We start from the raw sequence: 26,558 nt of genomic DNA, 5'->3' as shown, positions 1-26,558 counted from the left end.
AGACATTTTGGGACATCAGTACCTGGTATTTGAGTGTACATAGAGTTACAGATTTGCTCTGTCACCCTAAAAAAGATTGAACTTTTTTTTTTCTTTTTTTTTTTAAAGACAGGGTCCCACTGTGTCACCCAGGCTGGAGTGCAGTGGCGTAATCTCAGCTCATTGCAACCTCCACCTCCCAGGCTCAGGCAATCCTCCCACCAATTGAACATCTTTCTGTATTTTCATTTCTGTTGAAAGGGCTAAAATAGATAGCCAACAGAAGCCAGAGTTCACAGGAAGAATTGTGATTAGAAAGACAGTGTTGAATGGACATGAGTCACTCAGAAGGAGGGAGGGTAGAAAGAGGCTAGGAATAAAAAACTACATATTGGGCTGGGTGCGGTGACTCACGCCTGTAGTCTCAGCACTTTGGGAGGCCGAGGCAGGTGGATTACGAGGTCAGGAGATTGAAACCATCCTGGCCAACATGGTGAAACCACGTCTCTACTACGAATACAAAAATTAGCTGGGCATGGTGGCGCATGCCTGTAATCGCAGCTACTCAGGAGGCTGAGGCAGGAGATCACTTGAACCAAGGAGTCGGAGGTTGCAGTGAGCTGAGATGGCACCACTACACTCCAGTCTGGTGACAGAACAAGACTCGGTCTCACACACACACACACAAAACTACATATTGGGTACAATGTACACTACTCAGGTGAGGGGTGCACTAAAATCTCAGGCTTCACCACTATACAATTCACCCATGTTACCAAAAACCACTTATACCTCTTAAGGCTACTGAAATAAAAAATATGTATATAATAGGTAGGTAGATAGATAGATAGATAGATAGATAGATAGATAGATAGATAAAGTAGACAGCCAGCCAGACAAAGACAGTATTGTAAACAGAAAACAGAATAGGTTTGTTTTCTTTGGCATACAATAGGGGAAAAAGAAAAACAAAACATAGCACAATTGTTTGCCCCCAGAGATGGGAGTCAGCATCTCTATGCACTGGATTACAAAGCAAGTACCAAAAAGCTCTGCACTTGTGTGTGTGGAAAAAATACTAGAAAATAGCTGAAGGAGAGAGGGAGCAGAGAAGTAAGCCAAAAGGACAGGAATCTATTAATATTTAGTTAAATAATAATGTCCCTTATACCAGGACATCATCGAGACTTTGGCTTGGGGTTTTTAAAAGATTTTCAGCTTTGGGGTTCCTATAAACATCCTGTTTTGATGCTAACCCCCATATAAACTGTCACTATCTTTATCATGGCTGAAGCCAATATTCTCATCCTGACTGGGTCCCCAGACATTGTATGGCCTTGGTGGCTGTTCTCATGTGTTCAAAACAGTTCATGGCGTTGACCATGAAGTTGGCGTCCACCAACTTAAATGTGAATCTCTTCCAGACACTCCCTCACAGATGCACCCAGAAATAATGGTTAACCACCTATTTGGGTATCTTTGACCCAATCAAGTTGACAAACAAAATTAACCATCACATATACTCTGGTCCGTAATCATCTGTGTTGTGATTTCCTCTTCCCAACTCTGTAGGCACTTTTCCTTATAATCTCTGACAAGCACTGGTATGTTTTGGAAACAGCATTATAGCATTTAAAAAGAGTGGATGTGGATAAATAGCCTTTTCTATTTCCTGTATTGTTTATTCCTTTCACAACATCCCATTGGCCAGAAATATTGACAGTTACATGGATTTAAACATGTTATGAATAAAAATTCCTTTTAGTCCCAGAAAAAATGAGTTTGGATATATCTTCTTGAGCCCAAGGAGGTGATGAGGGGTAGTGGAAAAAGCTGGACTAGGAGTGAGTTGAGCTGTGGTCTTGTTTCAATCCCCACCCCACCCCCATCTCTGGAATATAGGCAAGTCCCAGACTCCCTCCTGTCGTCCTGCCCCACACTCATGGAATAAGAATTAACTCATTCACTGCTCAGATTTTGTCAGGGTCTAGCATTCTTTGTTTACATATAATAAGGGCTGCTGGGTACTGGGCACTTATCTGAACCAGACACTTTGTGGGGACCTACATGGTCACCCTTTTAATTTACCATCAGACCTGTAAGTTGAGGGCATTATTTACCGGTAAAGAAACTAAGCCTTAACGAGTCAAGCAACTGTCCTGGGGAAGACACCTTCTCTTCAACTGAATCCTAATGAATGGGCTAATTCATTTCTGAAGAAGTGGAACAGAGGTTTCAGAACAGAGACAGAAATCAGTAGGAAGGGTTTCTCAACACACCTTTTGTTTCTTTTCTTTCCTTTGCTTTATCTTTCTTAGCCCTCAGGTGGGCTGAATTGAGCCATTAAAACTCTTCTTTTCATGACTCATTATTGACACTCGTCTATGTCTATGTAAAGCCCCTCATATTATTTTCATTTTTTTCCTCTTCATCCCCCGTATCACACCCCCGTTGCTTTGTGCACTCACTACAGTGTATTTAATCTATGTCTTTGCAATCCACTTTCCCTGTGTTTATTTAGACATATATGCCCTTGAAAAATAATGTTATTTAGTGTCAGTGGTTTTGATTTACATAAATGCTATGAAGCTTCTAATCTCATCCTTTTTTTCTTTTTGCACTCAACACTATATTTTGAGATTCCATCCCTGTTGCTCTGTGTAAATAAATCTTGTTCATTATGTGTGATGAACTCATAGTATTCCATATATTATATCACATATTTTCCTTATCAATTTCCCCGATCCATAGACATGTGGATTGCCTTCAGATCATTGTTACCACAGTCTGGGATATGCATCTTCTAATATGTCTTTGTACCCACTGCTATTGAATTTATTTGAATTGTATGCCCAGGAATTGGATAGTTGGCTCGCAGTGTGTGTGCAGTCACAATTTCACCAAGTTTTGCCAGGTTGCTTTCTAGAAAGGCTGGGCCTCTTTAAGATTCCCCCAACTGTGTATGAGGATTACAGCTCCCCATATCCTCACAAGTACTTGTTATGGTCTGACTTTCTAATTTTTACCAATCTCTACATTTTAAATGGTGTATCATTTTTTATTTCATTTGTATTTATCTGATTGCCAGTGAGGTAGAACATTCTTCATATAATTTTTAGCCATTTGGTTTTCCTCCTTTGATTGGCCTAGTCATACCTTTGTACATATTTTTATTCTTGCTATTTCCTAACTTTGCTGGTTTGCAGAATTATGACTTTCTAATTTGCCTGATTACCTCATAGGGTGAATTTTTCTCCCCACATTCCTGCTTTGAACTTCACTTTCAATATTTACTTAACTTGATTAACAAAACGTTTCTTGTATTTTCACTGTATATCAGTTTTGCATGTTAAAAATCCTTCTGGGGTTGGGCGCGGTGGCTCACGCCTGTAACCCCAGCACTTTGGGAGGAGGAGGACGGATCACGAGGTCAGGAGATCGAGACCATCCTGGCTAACATGGAGAAATCACATCTCTACTAAAAATACAAAAAATTAGCCGGGCGTGGTGGCAGGCGCCTGTAGTCCCAGCTACTCGGGAGGCTGAGGCAGGAGAATGGCGTGAACCCAGGAGGCGGAGCTTGCAGTGAGCCAAGATGGTGCCACTGCACTCCAGCCTGGGCGACAGAGCGAGACTCCGTCTCAAAAAAAAAAAAAAAAAAAAAAAAACCTTCTGGGATTTTAATTGTAATTACACTGAATTTAGAGATTAAGAAAAATTAACTAAAGGTTAAAGCAAGGTGTTAATATGGTATTTAGAGTTCCATTTATTTAGGTTTTCTGGTATGTGCTTTCATAATTTTAAATTTGTCTCTGTAAACATCCTGTGTTTTCTTTGGTTAATGTCTACACACTTTATAGCTTTTGTTGCTACTATGAATAGTATCTTATATTTTATATTAAATTATTGTCTTTTATGGGAACACTGAGTTTTGTATATTGTTTTAAAATCTAACAAATTTGCTGAACTCCCTTATTAATTTTAATATTTTACTGATATTCTCAGGTTTCCCATGCATCTGATCTGTATCTGGTAGTATAGCTGTAAATAATAACAATTTGGTTTCCTTCCTTCCTGTTTTTAATGCATTGATCAGGGCTTCCTGTACTTTGTTGGAGTGGCAATGACGCCAAGCTATACATGTCTTATTCCTAACTATAAAGGAAATTGCATCTAAAATCTTAAAATTAAATTTGATGATTGTGGTAGATCATTTCTACCTCTTGGGGTTTTCACCTTCGTGGTAAGTGAAAATGATCAATGAACAATTTTTTCTTCTTGTACTGGATTTGCTATGAAGACCATACAAGCCTCACAAAATGAAGTATACATTCTCCTTTTTATTTTTAATTAGTGCAACAATGTGTGTAAGACAGGGAGAATCATTATAAAAACAGCCATTCTCTCTGTTTTCCCCACATGAGTAAATGGCAACCAGTTATGAGGCTAGAAACATTGATTCCTCTTTTCCCCATTCGTATTTTATTTCTGAGCAAATCCCACTGTCTCTGCCTTCACAATACTTCTCAAATCCAGCCAAGTACATCTCTCCACCACTACTTCCACCCTCATCTAAGCCACCATCATATCTGAGTAATTTCATGATTTCATACCTGTTTTTGGTTTTAGCTCCTCACAGTTCATTCTCAATAGTTAAGCACAAATAGTACATACTAAAGCAATCCCAATTTAAAGCAGGAACCAGATCACGTGACTCATGTTGCCTCCTATTCACTTCCTTGGTGAGGGAGGGTTTCCAGCTTTAGAGTTATGGGCATGGCTAATGGTAAACACATGGCATCCAACACCGGACAGATGAGATTGACACAATTGATTAGTCATGTCTACTCACAATCTAGGGGAGGAGAACACTGCATGCCACACCTGGCCACACAGGGTTTGCACTGGAGAACAGAGTAGACCATCAGGTGCTGTGGGAGGCAGGCTCTGCCGTAGCAAGAGGGTGTAGTGCCCCCTGGTTCCCACAGGAGGATGTGATTGGTTGTTTGAATGATTTCATAAGCTAGCAAGGAACTGAAATCCACTTCTCAGAGAGAAGCGGTAACCGCACCTGGTTCATTTGATAAGAGGACTGTATGCTTGGGGAGCATAGTTGGGAGGGGAATTTGTAATTAGGCCATCTGAGGCCCTACTTTTCTCAAATGTTGAGGCGGCACATAATACTGGGGCTTAATTTCAAACCTTATACCACAGAATCCCTGGTCAATGCTTTCCAGTGGCAACTATAAAGTTCTTCATGGTCTAAAAACTGGTTAGCTCTCTGGCCTGATTTTCTATACTCCCTATGCCCCAAATACTCCACTCTCCAGTCACAGCAACCTGCTTGTTCTCACTCAAACAAATCAAACAGGTTTTCACCTCAGGCCTTAAGCTCTTGCTTTTACCTCTACCTTGAGCCCTCTTCCCCCAAATATCTCCATGGCGTATTTTCTCATTTTCTTCAGATCTCTCCTCACTCCCTCAAAAGATAATAAATGGCATTATTTTGCATCCTTACAAACTTTATTTAAATGGTATATTGCTATATGTTGCTTTTCTTTTTTATTACTGTATTTTTTAAAGTCATCTGGATTGCTAACTTGAGCTGTGTTTCATTCATTTTATCTACTATGTGTATTCCATTGTATGACTACAACAACATTTATTCATTTCATCTCCTATGGATGAACATTTACATTGTTTTCAAGTTTCTTCCATTAAAATAATGCTTCAATGAATAGTCTCCCAGTCCTCTTTGTGAATACATATGAGATTTTTCTCTAGGGTATATAAAAATATGTGGAATTGCTGATCAAAGAGTTACAGAGACTTGCTGGGAGTTGACCTCTGTGGTGGTGCTGAGAGAGTCCTGTGAGGTCTTCCTCCCACTGAATAACACAGAAACTACTGGAAGATCTGAGAGACCCTGACACCTAAAAGAGACATGGATATAAGTAAGTGCAAACAGTTGTCTCCATGATTCACTGAGGAACTTCTACTGTCTGTGAGAAGAGTCCCTCCTTCTGGTACTACAGCCAAGGGCCACCCTTAGTGAAGCATCTGTTGCCACTGTGGGAATGAACTCTGGCAAGACGCTGCCACTGGAATGGAGCAGCTGCTATAACAGAGTGTGAAGCTGGGAGGTCTTAACTCTTAAGATATGCTGCATTTTCTCCCTCAGGCTTATGTGAGTCACTGTTTACCTACAGAGAAAAAAGAGCACTGGCCTTTGTCAATAGCCTTCACTGAGTTGAGAGATAACAGTTTCCCCATGGGAATCCTTGGTATGGATTAGATGCCTAGAAACTATGGAAAGAAACTCAAAACAGCTTCAGAGCTCCTCAGAGTCCAGCTTTCAGATTCCAGGTGAAGAGTGTGGCCAGGAAAAGATGGCTGCGGGGACATGTCCATCTATTTACTCTTCCCCTTCTCTTGTCTTTATTTTGTATCTTCTCTCCTTTCTTCCTCCTCTTCTCTCTTCCTTTCTCACTTTCTTGGTGTCCCGTGTAGGGGATTTCACCACCAAGAGGATTTCATGACTCCACTTTGCCTCTCTAGTGTCCATGTTTTGAAACCAAAGGAAGCCAGTGGAAGAAATGTTTAATATTTTCCAAAACCATTACAATTCAGAAGAAATCCATGCACACTGAGCTAGCCCCTCCCTAGCTCTTGGCCTTTGGCTCATCTGTAAGAGCCATGTTCTTGGTATAGATCTCTTTGGTGCATTGTAGGAGGGGGTTCCCCTCCAGGATGTTATCATAGAGACCTCTGGGTCCCAAGAACCTCACAGAGACCCAGGAAGATGGCTTTTGATCTCAGAAAAAGACTAGCTAAACATTTCTCCATATACAGCACCACAATACACGTACATCCACTTCCTTCAGAAACAGGAGCCTGATGGCACATGGAGTAAGAGAGAAAACATTACATTGAAAGTGAGGAGACTTGAGTTCTGTTTCTGCCTCTGCCACTATCTAGTTGGTGACTGGGCCAATTACTTAGACCTCTAGGCTTTAATTACCTCATTAAAGCATGAGGGATTTGGTATAAAAGACCTATTCCCAGTCCGGTGTGGTGGCTTACGCCTGTAATCCCAGCCCTTTGGGAGGCCAAGGCAGGCAGATCATGAGGTCAAGAGATCGAGATCATCCTGGCCAACATGGTGAAACCCTGTCTCTACTAAAAATACAAAAAAGATTAGCTGGGCATGGTGGTGTGTGCCCGTAGTCTCAGCTGCTTGGGAGGCTGAGGCAGGACAATTGCTTGAACTGGGGAGGCGGAGGTTGCAGTGAGCCAAGATTGCACCATTGCACTCCAGCCTGGTGGAAGAGCGAGACTCTGTCTCACAAACACACACACACACACACACACACACACAACCCATTCCCTCAAAACGTATTAAGCATCTACTTTCAGCAAGTACTACCCTTCACGGTCAATTTTAGCTCTAAAATGTCTTGATGTTGGAAGGTATTACAAACTGTCTTTCTGTGTCCAAGGTCACTTGAATTACAATCATTTGAAGTCTTTAAGTGAATTTACAGATGCCATGTTACTAGGAGATTGCATGATTTCTCTCCCCTAAACTCATTCCAGGGCTGGTTGGAGGATCTCTGCTATTTTCTCATCTTTGCAATTACCACATAGTTGTGGGATGGAACATGTTGTCAGCCTTCTTGGTTGATGTAGCTGCCTGTTCCCTGGCTGTCTTCCCAGGCATGTACCTGTTGGGGACACAACGTCATTGGAATGAGGGAGCTCTGTCTTACCATTACCCCTCTATTTCCCAGCCCCTCTGCCAGTGACTCATGAGGATCATGTCCCAGGTCCACCATACTGCACCTAGGAGAATAAAATCTACTTCCAAGCTTAACAGTGAGCGGCATTGTTTCAATTAAATATTTCCCACTAAATAAGGACTACAGTCTCCTCCAGTGGTTTCCCAAAGGGCATTTTCCATGAAATTGGAAGGAACATTCTTTTAAGGAGGCTGGCAAAGGCATTCATCTCATATTAACCATTGTAAGAACAACTTGCTTCTTGAATGTGGCTGCAATATTTATCTTGCCAAAGCGCCAAGTTTCTCATGTTACTCCCCTATCCAAAAACTGCCATCAACCCCCATTGCCTATGGAATTCAAGATGTTTACCTGCCTCTTTTTTCTGTTTTAAGGAAAACCCTCTATTGTCTGGTCCCATCTTACTTCTTCATTGTTATTATTTCCCATTGTTCCTGTCTGAATATTTTTTCATCTATTCTCATATAAACATACCTCTGTCCCTGGGGGAGGGGAAAGGACAAAACTTACCTACTACTGTTGATTACCTACTACTGTTAATCACTATCATAAATATTTTCACATTTGTTATTTTATAGCTGAAATATTAAGACGCAGAGAAGTTGTATACATTGCCCGACTTATCAGTGGGCAAGTTGGAGCTGTCCTCAAGGCCTGTTTGACTTCAAGCTCTTAATCGTTCTGCTTTCACACACTGCCTGTAGTCTAGGGGTCCCATACTCCAGTCTGCTAACTGCAGGGTTGTTCTGGAAGTCACTCCTGGAAGATGCCCCGGCACCTGCTCCTCCAGCCCTTCCCATTACCTTTGTAATCTCCCCTGCATTAAATTTATTTCTGGTGAAATAACTTGGGAGACTTCTAAATTCTGACTGATACAGGTTATCATCAGGGAATGTTTTTATGTAAACATTAATATCAAATAATCATAGAGCTTATATTTCTTTCAGCCCTGCCTCTTTATTTTACAAAGGAGTAAACTGAAGCCAGAGAGGTAGAAAAACATGTCTAACATCACATAACCACTTTGTGACAAAGTTCAAATGTCTTTGCCCAGAAAAAAAGGGACCAAAATGGCAGATTCAATAAATGTTTTAGAGGCTTAGAGGTATTTAGCCTGGGGCCAAATCCTGACCAAAACTCACTAGCTCTAGCTCCTTGGGGAAATCCCTTCACCTCCCGAATCCTCTGTTTCTTCATTTGTAAAATGAGGATGATAATAATCTTTTGCAGCACTGTGGAATACTGGGAGGTTATATATGTAAAATGCCTAGTACAGCATCTGCCTCATAATATGTGCACAATAAATAGCATTTAGGTGCATTATTCTCAATTTCCCAGAATCCACAAGGCCAAATTCCTTCACACTGGGGTCTAACAGGGAAATGTCCAATAAAAACAATGATCCTTTAGTTCTCACTCCTGCTTGACTCTAAGAGGCTCAACGAATACCATGAAAGCAAATCAGGTGCCCCATGGACAAAGACTGATAATGATACACCACATCTGACTCAAACATTTCATTTATTTTTGCATTCAGCAAAGAGTAAAATGTTTTCTAATCAAGTAAAGAATCCTAAAATTGGATTCATAGCATATAGTGCCGGGTTCAAAAGGGGATAAAAACATTACTTTTTTAACATTCTCGCTAAAGAAATGTTCAGCATACTTCATGTTATTCTTCTTCAATTCTTTTCTTTTCTTTTCTTTTCTTTTCTTTTTATTTTTCTTTTTGACAACAAGTCTCATTCTGTCGCCCAGGCTGGAATGCACTGGTGTGATCTCGGCTCACTGCAACCTCCGCCTCCTGGGTTCAAGTGACTCTCCTGACTCAGCCCCCCGAGTAGCTGGGACTACAGGCACCTGCCACCATGCCCGGCTGATTTTTGTATTTTTAGTAGAGACGGGGTTTCACCATATTGACCAGGCTGGTCTTGAACTCCTAAACTTATCCACCCACCTCGGCCTCCCAAAGTACATTAATAACTTTTTAAGACTCTGAATATAATAGGCATTAAAGATTTCTAGAATGCCTTGGGTTCTGAGTCATGGGGAGCTGCAGGTGTTTCTAATGCACCGATTCTCACAATGCTGAAATGCTCTTCCTGCCCATTGACTCAAGGGAGCCAACCAATGAACTACATCTATTCATGGAGAGATGCACGTAGGGATCAGAGCATTCCAAAGACGCATTTTTCTAGACAGTACCTGGCTGCTGTACACCAGTTACCAGTGCAGGGAATTTGTGAACATAGCCAAGAATTTGGACTGAAATTCGGAAGGCTTTTAATTCACTATTGGTAGTGAATATTTCTGACTCAGGTCTCAACAGAAAACAGAGTGCATTCAGCATGATAACCAAAGAATATTAAAGAAGAGACTATCTGTAGAGAACTAAATGGGATCAGAAGGGACTCTGAGGCACCAGGGGACTGATGAAAGTGGGCAGCCATTACCACCCCCAGGTTTGAAGAGTCAAGGAGAGAACTGGCAGTTGCGAGAACCCAGTAAAAGCTGCAATGTGGAAGAGGAGGCTTTTGATGGGAGCTTGCCCATCAGTAGAGGAATAGGACCACCACACCCCAGCAAAGAGGGGAGTCAAAACACCGACATCTCTCTTTCCCACCCTCTGACCGCGTACTATTGCCTTCCTCTGGCTGAACCAACAGAAGCCCATTGATACAGCCCATACAGGAAGTCTCCTGCGGCTCAGATTTGGAGGGGCAAATCGAAAATATGGCAATTCTGTGAGTCCAGGGAAAGGCACAAATACAGTGTTTGTTTGTTTGTTTGTTTTGCCTTGGTTTGTCCTGCATTGGAACGGCTATGTGACAAGTTCACACTTATTGATAGGAGAAAGTTATCTACTACATTCTTGTACACAAATTAGATACGGCAATCAGAAGGTCCAGTTCAATTCTCTAAGCAGCTGAATTCTCTTAACCACCTGGGAGGATATGTCACATTTTAAAGCCATACAAAGATCTTCAAGGCTCTGCATTTCAGACAGTATTCTTTATTTGTTGGGACTTTCGGAAGCCCAATGAGTGACACTCCTGTTCCTTTCGATCTCCCTATATTGGGAGATTGAAAAATCACATTTAATATTAAGGTTTAGTAGGAATGCTAAGTGAGCTTACTAAAATTGTGCTGCAGAATAAAATGTATCCACTCAGTCACAGGCAAAGTAGGAAAACACAGGTCTTGCCCACGGGGGCAGAGTCTTTACTGCTAACCTTTTGAGCAGATGAAAATACATGCTTTTGCAAGTGGACAGACCCCTAAAGAGGAGAGGTAGGAGCTGAGGCACCATGCTCAGGTACTTACCTCATTAAGGAGTTAGGTCTGTCCTTGTTCCTTGGTGGAAGAGTGAGTCACCTGCCAACAACATGAAGGATACATGCAAACAGACAAAGCAGATGGTCCCATGGTCCATCCACCCATTATTGCCCTTCTGATAGTAACCCCCGGGGTGTTCTATGGGAGAAGGTGACCTGCTTGTCCCCCAGGCTTTTAAGAAATGTATCAGTGCCCATGTCCGACTTCCCAAAACCCTGGCTTGACCTGTTGACATTGATTTGTACAACTTCTTGGAGAAACCAGTTCCTTTCACTCCTCCCATGGATCGTCTGTGCCCCCAAAGTGTGGGGGAGACAGCAGACCAGCCTCCACCTCCGCTTCTGTCCTCCAGGTGGCAGGAGCACCATCTGGACTGTTCTACAGCCTCAGACCAAGCCAAAGATAACAGTGTGTTCATGCACAGGAACACGCTGTGCTTCTCCAGATTCCCAGGAAAGCAAATCCCAGTGAAGGTCAATAGTGGTACACTGTGTATAACTCAACTTTGGGTAGGAAGAACAAATATTAGGCCTCAGAACTTCCTTTGATCAAGGACTCATGAGCCTTCTCCTTGGTCTCGTCTGATCCTTTGTTAACTGGGTTCTTTCAAGCCCTGTTTATTCAGTGTCAAAAATTCTGGAGCAGTCAAACTCAAGTACCTGGTCTAGAAAGCTGCTATAGTTGCTCTGGAGAGAGCAGCAAATACCCTCCTGCCCAGGTCCCACTGACTCTTGTCTCCAGGCCATCTCTCCAACCCCACAAACTCATCCAAAAGATGCTGCAATACAATGCAACAGAGGCTACCTTCTCACCCTAGTGGTCAAAACTAGAGCCATGTGTACAATTGCCTACTTGATATTTCTTCTTCAGTGTCCCAAAGGACCCTGTCCCACCTCTGCCCCAAGCCTGATCTTTCTGTAGTGTTTCCATTGTCAGTGAAGACATTCCCATCCAGCTGAATGTGCAAGCCAGAAACCTAGGAGTCAGGCCTTTCTCAACCCACATCGAAGTCATTGCCAAGTCATTTCTATTTAGTCCCCAGATCCTCTCTTGAATCCCTCCACTCCCCTCCATCCCCTCCATCCCCTCCATCCCCTCCTCTACTACCCTGGTCTATGCCACAGTAATCTCTTTCCCTACCTATTCTGCCTGCATTCATTCTCATCCTGCCTCCAATTCAGCCCCATTCTGCAGCTACAACTTTTTTTCCAGAATGCAAATCTCATCGTCTTACTTCTCTACTTTAAAGCCCTTCAGTAGCCTCCTATTGCTCCTGGGAGAAAAATGAAGAGCCTAAAATGATCCACTAGACCTTCATCCAGCCCTTCATGCATGTGCACCTCTTTTTGGGCGGCACTTCTATTGGCCTCCCACCCTTTGTATTGTGGTCCTGCAGGTACTGTTTTTCTCCCACCAAAGGGCCAGTGCATGTGCGCTGTCTCTGTGTTCTCCGCCTCTGTGGAGGTTGAAGGTTTTAGATCTCAGCTAGTAGGACTTCCTCAGGGGCCCCTTTCCGACTTTCTGGAAGAGACAAAACCTCCCCCACTACATTTTTTCCGCGACAACCATGGGTACACCCCCTTCAGAGCACTTGCCGTAGTTGTCATTTGTTGTCACTTAGGTGGATTATTTATTAATGCTTATCTCCCCAACTAAAAATGTATCCCCACATGGGCAAGAATGACCTCTATATTTGCTCAAAATGAATTGTGTTTGCAGAACCTGGCATGAAGATTGGTAGGGTTTCTGTAAACATGTGCTCAATGAATTGCAAGGTTTTCCTCAAACATGCACAGAGCAAGACATATCCCTGTGGTGTTACTTTCACTCTGGGTTGATCTTCCCCAGCTCAGCCTGGCTCCCTGGTTTAGCCAGCATCCAGCCCTGGAGAAAGTGTGCTCTTCCACTCCACTCTGTGCCTATCCTGGAGGGCGAAACCACTAAGGTGGGCTCCAGGGCCAAAAGGGCCAACACGAAGTTGCTCTACTAAGACCACACCACGCTCCCCAGAGCCATCTCACAAACTTAAGTACTGTCACTACTACAGGAAGTTCCTGCCTCCAAACCGCCAATGCTGCCTCTGTGTGGGTCATTAGGCTGTGCCAACCAGAGCCCTGCTGGTCTCTTTCTGCTTTAGGCAGGAGGCAGATCTCAGCTGTGTAATGGGTATCAGAAACTCTTAGCTCCTTCTCAGTCTGCCCTTCTCTCCTTTTCCTCCTCTCCTTTCTCCCCCTTAATTCCTTAACTGACCCCACTGCTTAAACATTTTTCCTGGCCAGGGAAAATGTAAACCAAACCCTCTGCATAGAAACCAGCTGTGAATAACCAGGTCAACATGACAGTGTCTTCCTAGTACATACCCACAGAAGTGGGGGACTTTGTCTAATGCATGTTATTTTGTAGAAAGGTGTCTTTCAGAATACATAGTCTCCCATTGTGTGTGTGTGTGTGTGTGTGTGCACGCTCAAGGTACATATGCCCATAGTGTGAATGTGCATGAACCCATGTGTATGTGTCCATAGCATGTGTGTCTAGGGAACCTGGGGAGGGATCCATCTCTGCTTTCCACAGACAGCCCTCTCACTTACACAGCAGCTGCCTGAGATCCCAATGGGACATTCTGGGGCAATTAGCGGCCATCTCCTGGAGCAGTCATTGGAATCCACTTCACAGACCACCAACTATAGGGAGCAAAACTGCCTCTAGCTGATGCCATCTGAGATTCAGCTCATTGTTTGCACCACGCTCACACTTTCTCGAAGCTATTCACAGCCAATGACTCTACTTGGCAGGGATGACAAGGTAGGCTTGCCTGTTCCTGGCTGACATAGGCCTCTTCTGAAAGCTGACTTTTACTCAAGGACTGCCTGATGGTCTGAGTGAGTCTTTATAGGCTGCAAGGCCATCTCAGGAGCTTCCATCAATCTTCTTTCCCTGCTAAGCTTGCATTGCAGTCGATGGCTCTCCCAGCCACGCCACCTAGGACACCACACATGCTGTCTCTCACAGGCATGCCCCCTATCCAGTCCTTGCATGGTTAATATCATTTTAGGATCTGCTCCTTAGAGGTCCCAAATTAACACAACTTCTTACCCATCTCTTTTGGAGAGCAGCACATCCAATAACAGCAAGGCCTTCCAGCCATGCTTTTCTGGGACTTACAGACCTTGAGACAAGAAAGGATGAAAAAACAACATTCAAACCACCCCTATTGGCTGAGTGCAGTGGCTGACACCTATATTCCCAGCACTTTGGGAGGCCAAGGTCGGCAGATCACCTGAGGTCAGGAATTTGAGACCAGTCTGGCCAACATGGTGAAACCTCATTTCTGCTAAAAATACAAAAATTAGCTGTGCGTGGTGGTGGGTGCCTGTAATCCCACCTACTCGGGAGGCTGAGGCTGGAGAATTCCTAGAACCCAGGAGGCAGAGGTTGTGGTGAGTAGAGATGGCACCATTGCACTCCAGCCTGGGTGACAAGAGCGAAACTCCATCTCAAAACAAGCAAACAAACCACCCATATCTAATGCATGTATGTATAGGTGGACCATACACAGTACTTTTTTTTTGAGACGGAGTCTCGCTCTGTAGCCAGGCTGGAGTGCAGTGGCACAACCTTGGCTCACTGCAACCTCTGCCTCTCTGGTTCAAGCAATTCTCCTGCCTCAGCCTCCCAAGTAGCTGGGACTACAGGCGCACACCACCATTCCTAGCTAATTTTTGTATTTTTAGTAGAGACGGGGTTTTACCATGTTGGCCAGGATGGTCTCGATCTCTTGACCTCATGATCCGCCCACCTGGGCCTCCCAAAGTGCCAGGATTACAGGCATGAGCTACCACAGCATGTTTCCAAAAATGCCTTTCAAAAGTAAGGAAACAACTCTACAACATGCTGGGATTTGTCAGTCCTTCGTCCTGCTAAATTTCTTTTAGACTTTGAAGGGCATCTTAAATAGTGACAAGCCCTTTGGTTACCTCAGCAAAGCCCAGGTGTTGCATATATAAGGCCAGGGCCACCTCAGTGTTTAATTCTAGGCTGCAAATACTCTTGACTTTGTGGTCTTCTCTTTCACAGGGTCAGAAGCCAAAAAGGAATGCTTCATCTTACAAACAGAAGGAAGGAAACTAGCTGAGGGAATGAACAAAGAATCTATTTTGAAGTGGGGTTGCCAAGGTTGTGCCATGGAAGATGAAGATGAAGTTCATGGTTTCACGAACATTCTTGGATCAAATAGTCCATCAGAAGAATGATCTCATTTGCATATGTATGCCATTTATTATCATTTGATATTCATATATGCACATATAAATGAAGTCATTTTAATCTAGGAAATGATTGATCTGTCATTCTAATCAGAGGGTGTTTATTATTATAGAAAATAACTACAGCATTTATTAAACACTTACTTGCTATTGCCAAACATTATGTTAAGCATTTCGCATACACTTTCATTTAATTTTCAACTTACAGAAGAGGAAATCATGTGCTGTGATAGGATTCTGCAAAGTAAAGACACAATTTTGTCCCCTCAGACTTTTTTTCTAAATTGATTTATTTTTAATCATTGAATCCGTTGCCAGACCAACTAATCACAAGGTTCTAAGAAGGGAGCTGCATGGGCCGCTTCCAGAATAACCAAGGCAGGGAGAGTGTGAGCCCTTGTTCTAGGTCACACCATGAGCAAGGGCAGAAACAAGATTCAAACGTAAGATTGTTCAACTCCGAAGACTTCTTTCTGTTCCTTAGAACAACAGTGAGCACTTAACAGTAGAGTTAAATTCTTTAATAACAAAGTCCATGATTAAATAAATTGTTGTGCAACTAAATACAGAAATGGAACTTTGGATTTGAATCTCAGTTCTGGCTCAGTTGTTAAATAACCTTGACAAACTGAACTTTCTCTTGGGAAAAACGAGCCTATCTTCCAGAAGGTGCGAAAGGGCTAATGATCCTGAAAAAGCTCTGCCTCTCTCAGAGGCAATAAGAGGAATGACAAAGAATAATGAAACACTATATCAATATAGTGTGCAATGGGATTGCTTAAATCAAACACAACATTTTAACTTCTTGTAGCATTAGGAATCATATTATCACGGTTCAGTTATGTTTTCCTCACTGCCTCATGGCCGCAGAAATTCCAAGTTGCAAAATGAACTTAAAAAAAAAAAAAAATCCTTTACTTCTTTGAAAATTATTCACTCCTTTCCGCCTGTTTGCTCCCTGAGAAATATTTTTGAACAGTGTTTGCTACCCCCTATTTATAGCTTTCCAGTTTTGGCAGGTATGGGAAAGTTTATAAGTGGTTTGTTTTCTTTGCTATATCCAGTGTTGATTTAGGTCGCTTAAGCCACTGAAACAATTGGAAGCACTTTCAAGGAAGGCAAAGTCTGCTGACGACTGATAACATTGTAAAATCCAGAGAGTCCGAATCAGGATTTCTTTGGGGGGCTCAGATCAGTTAGAAAATCTTAGCAGCACCATGATTTGAATAATTATCTTTACTTCTTTTTGTGTGTGTGTGGCTGTTGTGGAGGAAGTTTGCCCTTGACATCGGTAGGAAAAGCATCTCCTGAACATTTTCCCAGTCATTGGTGACTCTGGGTTTGATGCTGACTTTGACAGCTAGGTAAGAAAACGTGCCTGCGACGCTCTGTATCTGAGCCGTAAAGATCTACCTTATGAACCTATGTCTAACATCTTGGTTTTCACCATTTTTCATGCTGACCAGAAGCAAACATAAGTGGTTCTTTTGTTTAGGAGAGATACCTGGAAGTTCCAGGGTTTGTTTCATAAACGTCTGAACTAAATAAATACCTTTGAAAGCCATGAGAATTATAGGCATCTTTTCCTCCCATCTGGCATGTCTGTATGGGTGGTATGGTTGGGTTTTTCTTTTTTTTCTGGATTTTTCCACCCTTTGCCTCCCTATAATTTGTGGGTCTTGAGAAAAGTCACGGTTTGCCCTGTAAATGCAGAGGGTGAGCTTGTTAAATTGGGGTCATTCCATTTTTTCCTGTCCCCTAGGTTCTTGTCTGCAGCGCTCCAGGGGGTGGGACCACAAGGAATAAAGAGCTTCAACACAGACAGATGGATTTCCCTCTTCAAAAGCTGGAAAGATGGCAGTGTTTCTGAGATTAAATGGTCCTGGAAAGTAGACCTCACTGGGGACAGGAGCAGAATGTGGAGGCTGCCCACCCGCCTGTCATCTGATCCAGTGGCAGCTCAGAGGGAATAAAACCATCAGGTCTCCTAAAGACACTTAGGAGGATAGGAAGCCCTTGAATAGCTCCACCTATCCACCCACTGGGACTGCAGAAAAGGCGATTAACTCATACACACCTGGGAAGCCAGGCATTTTCCCCCACTTTAAAATGAGTAAAGGACTTTCTCCAAGGTCACTCAGTCAGTTTAGCTCAATTCTGGAAATAGATCTTGAGGCAGTGCCATACACATCCCCCACTCCCCACCCCCACCCCCACCTACCTCCACCCCTTGCTCCACCCCTCCCCCACCTGGCTTCTAATTTGCAGGTCATTTCTTTCCTTTTTGCTGTAATCACTGATTCTGTCTCCTCTCCCCTTTTTTAAATTTATTTTTCCATATTTTCCTCCAGCTTTATTAAGGTATAATTGACAAACTGTATATATTTATGGTGTACAATGTAATGTTTTAATATATGTATACATTGCAAAACATTAAACCAAGTTAACACATCTATCACCTCGCATACTTATCCTCTCCCCTTTTCCTTTTCTTTATTTAGAAATATTTAATTGACAAATAAAGATTGTCTACCCCCTTTTAAAATGTGACCAGTAGTTTAACAGTCTTTAAATTTTTTAATCATGAAGAATTTCAAATATATACAAAAGTAGAAACGAAGTGGCATCTTGTCGGGGGTAAATAACTGAGGTTCGTCATCTCACGCCAAAGAAATCAAGGACTCGAAAACACAAGAAGCGAGTTTAAGGGTAGAGGTTTAATAGGGAAGAGGAAAGAGAAGAGAGCTCTCTCCTGCAAGGAGACAGAGGAAGGGGGACTCCTGGGCGGGTCTTCCCCCCAGGGAAATGTCCCCCGTAGTGAAATGTCCAGGGTTTTATAGAGGAGCTTGAGGAGGCGGTGTCTGATTTACATAGGGCCCAAACATTGGCTGGACCAGGTATGTCATTTACGTAACACAAGAAGAAGCTGGCCACCCCACCCTGATCTTTTATTATGCAGATAGGTTCTCTACCTTGCTGGCGCCATGTTGCCTGTTCCTTTACTGTACTCATGGTTAACAAGGAAAACGGAAGAGGGAATCACCATGTTGAACATGGCTGGCCCCCAGGTAGTCTTTTCCTATTGGCACAGCTGCCAGCATTCACTCGTGCAAGCTTCCAGCTTGTTTACCTATGCCTGCAGCTCGATTTTACAGGCTGATCTTTGTTAGGAAAGAAACGATTTGGGGGCTGCTTTTTGTTAAAAGGGAAACCTTACCGAGCACTCTCTTACCCTAACTGCCTAAATAGTTTATTTTTAGCTACTGTTTTAGCCCAGACCTCAGTCATATCTGGCCTCATACTTCTTAGTAGACATATCTGAGCACTGTAGATATTTTCATGTGTAGCCATATGCCATTTCCCACCCACAAGAATCGTTAATATTATCTCCCACGCACTTGTATCAAAATGTCCCTTAAAAAAAGTCAGTTTGCCATTTATTTGATTGAACAAGGATCCCATCAGGCTCCTTTCATTGCATTTGCTTGTAATATATCTTCTGTCTGTTTTTTATTTTTTATTTTTTTCCCCTCTGTCGCCCAGACTGGGTTGCCCAGACTGGAGTGCAGTGGCACGATCTTGGCTCACGGCAACCTCCACCTCTCGAGTTCAAGCGATTCTCCTGCCTCAGCCTCCCTAGTAGCTGGGACTACAGGTGCATGCCACCATGCTCGCTAATTTTTGTATTTTTAGTAGAGACGGGGTTTTACTATGTTGGCCAGGCTGGTCTCGAACTCCTGACCTGAGATGATCTACCTGCCTCGGCCTCCCAAAGTGTTGGGATTACAGGCGTGAGCCACCCTTCCTGGCCTCTTCTGTCTGTTTCTATTCATCTTTTCCTTTCAAATATTTATTTAAGAAACCAGATCAATTGGGCAGGGCACTGGTGGCTCACTCCTGTAATCTCAGCACTTTGGGAGGCCGAGACAGATGGATCACGAGGTCAGGAGATCGAGACCATCCTGGCTAACACTGTGAAACCCCGTCTCTACTAAAAATACAAAAAATTAGCCGGGTGTGGTGGCGGCCACCTGTAGTCCCAGGAGGGAACTCGGGAGGCTGAGGCAGGAGAATGGCGTGAACCTAGGAGGCGGAGCTTGCAGTGAGCCAAGATCCACCCACTGCACTCCAGCCTCCAGCCTGGGTGACAGAGCGAGACTCTGTCTCTAAAAAAAAAAAAAAGAAAAGAAACCAGATCAATTGTCCTAGTGCTCATCTATTTTCCCACTGTTATTATACATCTATTATTTGAGGATTAAGAGTTGGAAAATCTCTTCCACCAAAATCCTAGCAATAAATGGAAAGCATTAAGTATCAAGAAATAAGCTATTATTAATATGTAGATGAGGCATAGGTGATGATGATCCATGTAAAAATAAGAGAATGTCTTTAGATTTTAAAATAGATGAGTAAAAAGGGTTATAATATAAACCACTTGTTGTGGCTTAACTGTAGCACTTTTCTAGACATACAAAGTAAAGTACCTGGACAATAACTCATTTTTGAGGCACTAAATTGAAACTGAAAAAGAATGTACACTCATAAAATTGTCTGGACTGACCCTGGGAGAAACAGTCGATTAGTTGCCTTTTTTCTCTCCTGGTCAATTCTCCACGCCCTGTTATCTATTAATAATTTATTTTTAATTCCTGAATTTTAAAAACAGCTTCTTTATTTACAATTGACATACAGTAAAGTGCACAAAGTTAAGGTATACAATTTGATAGGTTTTGACATTTGAATATACTTATGAAGTGATCACCACAATTAATATAATGAACATATGATTCAACCCCGAAAGTCTCCTCCTGCTCCATTGTAATCTCTCCCTCCTGACCCTATCTACACTTGCTCCCTACTCCACACAACAATAGATCTGCATTCTGTCGCTATATGTTAGTTTGCATTTTCAAGAAATTTATATAAATGGAATTATGCAGTATATACTCTTGTCTGGTTTCATTGAGCACAATCTGACATTTGTCAATGTTGTACTGAGTATCAATAGTTCATTTCCTTTTTTTGCTGTGTAATAATTCTTTGCATTCTATTCCTGATTAACTGTGGTAAGGATTTACAAAAAGTCTCTTACCTGGATGACTCTTGAGCCTTTAATGTCTTCAGTACTTCTGATGAGCCACTGGTCTTTTAATATGCTGGGGCAAATCACAGTTCTCTAAAACCCACTCCCAAAGGAATAAATCTTGCACTATCATACTCTTTTGAGCTTTCCTGATCCCAGTTCAGATACGTAGGGATCTGAATCACTATTCTCCTCCAATGCTATAATTACATGAGTAGGTAGATGGTGGGAATGAGTAGCATCAGGGGAAGAATGACATTCATTTAATAAGTCATAGTAACACCAATTTTTTCTTAAAGGCAACCCCCAAATCCCTTTACTCACCAATCCTCCGAGAACTTCTAGTGCTATAGAATAGTTGAAGTATCCTATTTCTTTTCTTTTCTTTTTTTTTTTTTTTTTAACTTTTTGAGACAGAGTCTCTCTTTGTCACCCAGCCCAGTCTGGAGTGCAGTGGCATCATTATGGCTTATTGCACCCTCAAACTCCTGAGCTCAAGGGATTCTCCTGCCTCAGCCTGCCAAGTAGTTGGGACTACAGGCATGCACCACCATGCTTAGTTAATTTTTCTAATTTTTTATAGAGATGAGGTCTTGTGTTGCCCAGGCTGGTTTCAAACTCCTGGTCTCAAGCTATCCTCCCGCCTCAGCCTCCCAAAATGCTAAGATTACAGTCACGAGTCACCGCACCTAGCCAATCCTATTTCTTTAGCTACTATGAGTTCTTTCACATTTTCAAAAGATTAAAACAATTATGGTAGAGAGAATACTGTTTTTTATATCTTATGCAAAGGATGTTGTTGTTTATGACTCATTATTACTTAAGATACAGTAAGCATCCTTCAAAAATGGTGTTGATCTGATGATCATGAAACATATCCAGAGACAATAGTTCCAGAAAGAGAAGATGAACATAATCATGGTGAGAAGAGAAAGAATGGGAAACACCGCTTTTCTTCTTGCTCCTAATCCACATTATAGAATGAAAATAATGTTTCCCCACTATCTCCCCCATGCCCCACCCTATTGTGATTTAGTAGTTACAGGATGTCTTTTCACTGGAAGAGCTTATCTTTTCAAGAAAGCGGTCCTGATTTGCTTGGCACATACTGGCCATGAGCATTCAGCCTTTTTCCTTAAAGAGTCAAAAGGGGAGAGTGAGGAGGGAGTGGCAGGGGATCCAGGGTCATGATGGTCTTTTTATTTCTTCCTAGAATACGATATTCTTTGCTGGTTGCCAGCATGCTTAGCATGCTTATTTTTATGTAGATTTGACCTTCACTGCAACCTTGAACAATTAAAATAGAATAAGATCACTATAAGCTACTTCAAAAAGCTTGGCTCTTGAAAGTATATAAAAATATAAGACAAAGGCAGGAAAACTAACCAGGCCACAGCTTTGAGCAAAGAATCGTAAGGCTTCTTGGGTCTAGTTAAAATATCAGCTTTGTGCATATTAGATTCCATCCTGTGTTGGATCATTTCTGTAGTGAGTGCTGCCTTTATCGATTGTTAGAGTGAAATGTTCAAGAGCATTATATTACAATCTGTCTCTAAATGGCTTTTCAGAAATTTCCTGTAACTCAGAAGCAGAAATTATGCAGGGAACTGAGAGCAAAGCGACTAGACAGTTGAATTTCCCCCAGACTTTTGCATATGGCAAAGTGATAAAGCATGGCCAAAGAGACTTATATTGGTTTTCTTAGTAAAGAGGGTCAGTTTCAGCTTATTATTATCTCATCATCAGAAGCTATGCTGAATACTATATAAAGTCAAAGTGACAGGGGTTGTGGCTTTGAGGATCACAATACTTTAAAGATGTCTTAGAGTCCAGAGCCTTTTGGCTGGTGTTGCTCGCTTGATGATCTCCTTCATCCAGCTACCTCCTATGTGTTCTTGCCTAAATATCACCTCCTCCATGAAGCCTCTCATCCTTTTTCATTGATTTCTTCTTCTTTGAAAACCTTATTTCTTTTAGCCACTGAATGTCTTCTATACATTATTTTCTAATATATATTTTATATATATATACACTAACAGTATTTTCTAGTAGTTTCACATGCAGTTATTTTATTTTATAATTAAACTACCAAATTAAGAGTACATCTTATACACTGTATGTCCTCCGAAGAAAGGTATAATGGATCACGAATAGATTAAGAACTCTTTCTGTGTGTATATCTCATCTCCCCACCCTGCCTGCCAAACACACACACATTGGTTCTTTTAGTCAAAGACGTGGCTTCTCCAAATTAATAATCTTTGGGTTGTATATATCAGAAACTCCAACTCAACTCAGCTTAAACAATAAAAGAAATTATTGACTCAACACAACTGAAAAATCTATTTGTAGATATTTCAAGTGAGGCTCAATCCAGTGGCCCAAAGACCTGATTTCTTTCCGTCTCTCTGCTTTACTTGCCATGAAATTGGCTTAATCTCATAAATCCTTTGGTCAGAGATGGCTGCTAGCAACTCTTGGGACAATACGTGCATCATCATTCACACCTAGACTAAGGGGTATCACTGTCCCAGCATCCCCAGCAAAGGTTCTGAGAATCACTTGCTTGAACTAGTTGAGGTTACACGTTCAGCTGTAACCATTCCATAGAAAGAAGTATGGATCAACTGATTAACTCAGTCTAGCTTCTCTGGAACTATGTGGATTCCCAAGCCAAAATTGGGAAGGTCATATGGGCACATGGGAGCTTGACAAGTGAACAACAAATGCTATAAATCTTCAACCAATTTTATCAGCCTCCCATAATCTGCAAAACATTGCATCTCATATACAAGGGATTTGTTTGCTGGCTTTTAGGTATTTTTATTTTAGAGAAAATAAAAGGAACCAATCTACAACTTTGGCATTGGCTGGTCTCCACAGTTTGGCAAGATTTCAGTGGGCCACATCAGTAGAAGTTTTTCCAGGGATGGTAGCTCCCTTCTGTTCACTGCCCATCACCACAATTTTCTCTACAAAAAAAATGTGAAGAAAGAGAGATGGAAAGAAGAAAGGGAAAAAAGGGAAGGAAGGAGTGGGAAAGCAGAGAGGGAGGGAGGGAAGGAAGGAAGGAAGGAAGGAAGGAAGGAAGGAAGGAAGGAAGGAAGGAAGGAAGGAAGGAAGGAAATGAATAAAAGAAAAAAAAAGCAGTGTGTTTTCCAGGCAAACACAGAAGTGCCTGTGGCTCTGGCTCACTCAAGCTAGGGAGACTCCCTGGACCAGGTCTGTGAATATAGAATTAACAAAGTGCAATGAAGGACCGGGTGTGGTGGCTCACGCCTGTAATCCCAGCACTTTGGGAGGCCAAGGTGGTTGGATCACCTGAGATTGGGAGTTCGAGACCAGCCTGACCAACATGGAGAAACCCCATCTCTACTAAAAATACAAAATTAGCCCGGTGTGGTGATGCATGCCTGTAATCCCAAGGCTCGGGAGGCTGAAGCAGGAGAATTGCTTGAATCCGGGAGGTGGAGGTTGCGGTTAGCCAAGATCGTGCCTTTGGACCCCAGCCTGGGCAACAAGAGCAAAACTCTGTCTCAAAAAAAAAGGAATGTACAATGAAAAGCCACCATCATTTGCTAGATCTTCCTTGTAACTGCTAATTTCTTGTCAAATGAATACTAGGTATTTTTTAAGGTGGGGTTGAGTTCCTTGAGGTAACATTCTCCTTAAATGTGAACCTTGTTTCTTCTTGGCTTCATTTTAAAACTCTAGAGGGAAGCCACATCCCATAGATTTCTATTTCTATGTTGCTATTTCCAACAAGATCTGGGGTCATTCCCGCCGTCTGCAATAAGCTATATGTCTGTGAGACGACTAAATGTACTTTCTGTCTGTGTGATTGACAAGGCAAAGCCTGGTTTTTAGGGCACTGCCCACAAAAGCTAAGTAAGAATGGCAGAGAAGGCACACTAGGAAAATGATGATTACTTCACTGATTGGGAATAATGATCTCGTCTTATGAAAAAGTCAATCTTCCATTTGAATTGAGTGTGGGAAGAAAGGATGGCAGGTAGGGAAGAAGATAAACCTCTTCTAAGGAGGGTCTGTGTAAAAGACATAAACACCTCCACATCCTTTTGCATAACAGTAATTATTTTTTAGTATAAATTGCAGACTTAGGAACATTAAAAATATTTTTCACTTTGCACAACCCAATATTGGAAAATATGATGTACAAAACATCAAAGAAAGAAAGGAAAGGGGATGAGGTAAAAGTAGAAAGAGAAATTCTTCCTTTTACTAAAAGATGTCTATGGGTTCATTTAAATGACAAATTCCTTGGCCTTATATGGTAGTTCAACTCTCCCCAGAAGTTTTTGGAACCCATCTACTTTGTAAAAGGAGATAAGATTCAATCTTCAGTGGCTTGTTTAAGCTTGAATTAAAATGTGACATACCTGCTTCACTTGTTCAGAAGACTTCAGTTTAAAGAGATCTTAAACACATTTTTAAGTGTCCTCTTTAAACTTCTGCATTGAAAGAGATCTGGAAGATAGGAATAGTGCTTGCTTTTTGGAAGGAATCATACCAGATGAGAGGCACAGACTTCACTAAAACCAAAATGATGTTTGGAGACACAATGTTCCATCTTCAGGAAGGCTTGTCTGGACTGGAAGAAACTGCTGCCTAGTCCCGTCACCCGGAACAAGGGGGGATTTCATTTGCCAAAGAGGGGCCCTTTAGGCCCTGCCAGTCTTGGAGTTTGTGTACCTGGGTCAGCCAAGCAAGAATCAAGGAGGGTACAATGCATGCATTCAAAGATCGGTGTGTTCTTCTTGGCAAGTGTGCCTTCTGGGCACTGTTTGTCCCCAGCACAAGGCAATCCCCACATTCTCAACCCTGTGACATTCAAATGTCTGCTAACTGCTTTCTTCACACCAAATGCTTACAGAAGGAGCACTCTACAATCACAAAATTAGAAAACTCATTTATATCTAATCTTTAGACAAGATAAACTGGAGGTCATTGTGGTAACTCCTTACCACAAATGGTAAAAATGGTAACTTAAAAGTTTAAGAATAAGCAGTTAAGCCAGGCATGGTGGCTCACATCTGTAATCCCAACAGTTTGGGAGGCTGAGGCAGGAGGATTGCCTGAGGCCAGGAGTTCAAGACCAGCCTGAGCAACATGGTGAGACCCCCATCTCTACCAAAAATAAAAAATAAAAAATAATTAGCTAGGTGCAGTGGCACAAACCTGTAGTCCCAACTACTTGGGAGGCTGAGGCAGGAGGCTTGCTTGAGCCTGGGAGGTCAAGACTGCAGTGAGCTGTAATTGCTTCTGAAAGACAATAGTGAGATAGAAGCTTAACAGGTGCTTCTAAGGTGTTTTCAGTTCTTAACAGAATGTTCATGGCCTGATGTTGACCTATAATTGTTGTTAGAGTATCAAGTGCTGCATTCTCTTTGCAAGATAATTTTCATAGCTATGGTACAGTAGAAATGGCACCAACCAGATCCTTCCTTTAATGTTAGGTGCGATTCTGGATATCAAATGTTAGTTGGACCCAGAGGGAACTTGCAAAAGGCACAAAGAAGACTGAAAAGTCAGCTTAAAAGATTAAAAAATAAGAAAAGAAAGAAGGTGGTATAAGGGTCTTGGACTTATTGAGCTCAGGAAAAAACAAAGGTTGTTCTGAATTGATGATTGCTGGCATCTGTAAGTCTTCACATGTAGCATGCAGGCTGGATGTGGTAAGAAAATGTGAATGTCAATATCGAGGAGTTTGTTGAAGTCAAAATAAGTTCCCAACAGTGATTGAAGACAGGTCTTTCCAACAAGGGATACTTTATGAAAAACTTTGTCTAATAGCTAAAGAAGAAAAACTCCTTAAAAGATTCTCACCCTTGTCAACTGTTTCTCTCTCCATGGACCTCATGTTTTTAAATATCCTGTAAATCAATTGCTCATGAATAATCATATATTCACTCTGGTTTGCCTAGGATAGTCTCCATTTGTGCATTTTGTCTTGTGTGATTATCAATAGCTTCCCCTTTCAGTATCTGAGTATCCCATTTGAAAAATAAGGCATATGATTATTCTAATAAGAGCTAGCATGATTTGATTTTGGAAGTATATATGGATTCCATACGTTAC

The sequence above is a fragment of the Theropithecus gelada genome, chromosome 6 (genome assembly GCF_003255815.1).
Source record: "Theropithecus gelada isolate Dixy chromosome 6, Tgel_1.0, whole genome shotgun sequence".
Lineage (NCBI taxonomy): Eukaryota > Metazoa > Chordata > Mammalia > Primates > Cercopithecidae > Theropithecus > Theropithecus gelada.
The sequence above is the reverse complement of the archived record's forward strand: the minus strand, read 5'-3'. Positions refer to the sequence as shown.